The sequence below is a fragment of the Lycium barbarum genome, chromosome 7, assembly GCF_019175385.1.
Source record: "Lycium barbarum isolate Lr01 chromosome 7, ASM1917538v2, whole genome shotgun sequence".
NCBI classification, from domain to species: Eukaryota; Viridiplantae; Streptophyta; class Magnoliopsida; order Solanales; family Solanaceae; genus Lycium; species Lycium barbarum.
Window position 1 is genome coordinate 68856782 of NC_083343.1, and position 4122 is coordinate 68860903.

Genomic DNA, 4122 nt, shown 5'->3' on the forward strand with positions numbered 1-4122 from the left:
TGTATAAATTATATTGGCCGTATGTTAGGCCGTATAATTAGCCAACAGGGACACATTCTCTGGACCAAACATACGGATACAATACGGTCCGAATAAAATGTACGGACCGTATGTTGGTCCGTATAAGTTGGTCGGGACAGCTTTTATGGTTTAATATAAGGGACCCATTCTCATTTCATTTTCACTCCACAAGTCAAGAAACCTCTAGAACACTCTCTAACATTCATCCACAAGAAAATCAAAGGAAATCCATGATCAACTACTTCAATCCATGAAAACAAGTGTATGAAACCTAGTGAAAGTCATCCAAGCCAAGAAATCCCAAGAGAAGTGAAATAGGGTTTTGGTGCTAGAAGAGTATTTCCATTCAAGGCTTGTTCATCCATCATCTAAGGTAAGTTTCATGACCATACCATGTTGTTTAAGGTATTGGAATGCTAAGACACTTGAATTGTAGAAAGACATAGTAAATGGGTCATAAATGAGTGAATAGTGTCATTGCTGAATAGTGGTTGGGATTAATCATGAATGATGGTATGTTGTGATTGTGAATATCTTATAAGTTACATTTAGACCTTGGAATAAGTATTATATATGAGAAAACGCGATAATGATCTATAACCATAATTGTGGAGAAATTAAAGAGAAATGGTGAATTGTGGTAAATGTAGATAAATGATGATTGTTGTTTGCAATATTGTGAATGTTGTTGTGAGCGTTTGGGAGTTGATATAGAATGTTGGGAAATTAGTAGAAACAAAGGAAATGCTGCCTAAATTTTCCCTAAGAAATAGTAACGCGTTCTTTTAGGCAATTAACTAAAGCTAATGTGAATTCTCTTGAAGGTCGAAACGTGGGCATCGAAGGAGAACGAGCGAGCAATAGATTAGTTAAACGTAAAAGGTATGTGAGGCTAGTCCTTTCTTTCTATGGCATGAATCCAATGGTATGATTCTCCTTTCTCTCTATGAATTCTCTATATATCCCGGAAAGTCAGGAGTCTATGATCATGAAAAGCTATATGAGATAAGAGATATGATATGAGTCCAATGATGATGATGATAAGCTTGAGTCTAAATACTCTACAGTTCATGATATGACGTTCCTGATGTTATATCCCGTATTTCGTACATTCGGATGATTCGAGAAAGTTGTGGCAAGTTAAGGACAAGATCATTTTCAAGAGTTGTTTGATGTACGAGTTGTTAAGAATATTATTTGTGTATGTCGGTAGTATGGAAATATTGGGAAAGGCCACGGGTAAAAAAGAAAAAAATTCGCAAAATGACCTATGGTAATATCATGGAAGTCTAAGGGTAAAATGGTAATTTCACAAGTATTCAAGAAAAATGGAGGAATTCTCTAGGAAATAAAGACAGGAGCAAGTGGCCATTTCATAAGTGAAGGGGGCAAAGTGTAAATATGGATGGACTAAAGTGTAAAAAGGATGATATTTGGTCTTTCTTGACCAAATGAGAAAAATCAAGAAAAGAGGAGAATCCTCTAGAAAGAAAGCATGTGCTCTTCACATGCTCATAATATATATATATATATATATATATATATATATATATATGTATGTATATATAAGTCCCTCTCTTAATTCAAGACAAAAAAGAAATCATTCTTCCACTTTAGAAATTTCAAGAAATCATAAAGAAAAAAAAAAAAAAAGAGGCAAACGGCTAGGGGGGGCTGGCCGAACCAGCCCCATCAATTTGGTCATAGAAAATTTCTTTCTTCATGCTTTCATACTAATTAAGAGGCCCTCGTCGACGTGGAGTAGTTGTTGGAACAAGAAAACCGTTCGATATTGCGATTCTCCAAGCCTAGCCGAGAGTAAAGATGAATGGAAAAAGGTAAGATTCAATCCTCCTTTACATGTTTATGGATGTTTTGGACGTGTTATGGTGAATGAAAATGGATGAAAACCATGAAAGGTTGTGTGTTGGAAGATATGGCCGTGTGCATGTTCCTTTGGTGCAAGCATGATGAACAAATTTTATTTGATGTTATTTGATTGTTGTATATGTTGTGGAGTGTGGAAATGAATGAAATCTATGAAATTGTAATGTTGGTGGTATGGCCGAATGTAGTAGTGGTGGTGTAGAAGTAATGAATTGATTTTATTTTGGTAGTTTAATTGTTGTGTGGTGAAATCCATAACGTAAAATGAATGAAAAACCATGAATATAATATGTTGGAATGGTAGCCGTATGGGGTAGTGTTGGCCGTGTACATGTGTTGTGTTGTGTGAGAGGATTAAATTAATTATATGTAGTATGTTGTTTGTTGTTGTAATATATAGAAAAGATGGATGAAAATGCATGAAAATATGTAAGAAGTGGTTATGGTCAAATAATAGGCGTTTTGGTAAGTTAAGGTAAATCGATGTTATTTGACATTCTAGTTGTCGTCGTTATGGATTATGTGATGAGGAATGAAGGTTGTTGTTGAAGTTAGCATACATGAATGATGATGACATACACGGTTGTTGTTGAATTGGAGTGTTTCGGGCAAAGTAATATGTTGATTAAGTCGTGGAAAGATTACGTGAATTAAATTGAATTGAATTGAATTGAATTGAATGATGGAATGTTGCTAGAATGAATTGCTAATATTGTTGTTGGTTTGGCCGAGTTCCATTCTCGGATTGTTGTTGTTAAATTTGGCCGAGTTAGAATCTCGGGGGTGGTGTATTTACAGGGGAGATGCTGCTAAATTTCGGCAGAATATAAATGAATGTATTTGAAAGGTTAAGGCAAGTATATGACAAAGGATCTAACGAATGTGTGAACTCCTATGAATGTAGATTAACAAGTTGGACGATAAGCGTAGCTAGTAAGGCGTGGCGCAGGTATGTAAGGCTAAGCCCTTTCTTTCTATGGCATGAATCATACGATATAGTCTTATAAATGCTCCCATAACGTCCTTGTTTTCAAAAGCTAGAAGTTATGAATTCAAAACATGATTTCCTTTCTAAAAGTTATAAATGTTTTCCAAAATATTCATTTTTCTCCAAAATCCAAGCTTTACGATTTTGAAAGTTTTTATGATTAAAACAACGACTACGATACTATGGCGATAATAATGATGCCAGACATGATAAAGTGTCTATGACGAGTATGTCAAGGATATGTTCTTACCATGACTACGACGATATGAAATGTTAAGCTATTTTGGATAATGACTATTTGAAGGTTTCAAAGTATATGAAATAAAATGTTATAATCCTGTTTCATGTTTCCCCGTGATGATATTCTTCATTGATAATCTCGCCTTATAATTGTTCCTTCAAGGCGAGACATGACGACCAAGATGATTCCATAATACAATCGGAGGTCACCGACCTTACGTCACTCCGATGGCTACATGATTCTTCTTTGGGCTCTCCTGCGTGCCTATGTGACATATGTATATAAGATATGTAAATGCATATGAGACATGTAAATGTATGTAAGATATGTATATATATTTATAAAATATGTACATGACACACGTATATGTATATGATAAAAGATCCAGAGAGCTATAGACGCTGATATATGCACATGATACACGTATATGTATATGATAAAAGATCCAGAGCGCTATAGACGCTGATATATGCACATGATACACGTATATGTATATGATAAAAGATCCAGAACGCTATAGACGCTGATATATGCACATGATACACGTATATGTATATGATAAAAGATCCAGAGCGCTATAGACGCTGATATATGCACATGATACACGTATATGTATATGATGAAAGAGCCAGAGCGCTATAGACGCTGATGTACGTACATGATATATGCATATGTATACGGGGAAGATGGAGATAAGGGCAGAGCGTTATATACGCATATCCACCTGATCAGTTGGCATTACATGACATGATATCGTCCCGGACGCGGGATGCCTGGACGCGGGATGTGTATATTTATGGTTAAATGGATCAGCTGCCGACGCCTCGGCAACATGACATGTTCTACTTTTATAGATATATATGAACAAGAAAATATTTTCAAAGGAAAGCTAAGCATGCATGGCATCTGCCCAAGGGCACTTATATGTACAGGTTATGTTTCTACCTCAGGACATGTGTTATAACTCTTTTATGTCATTATCCCA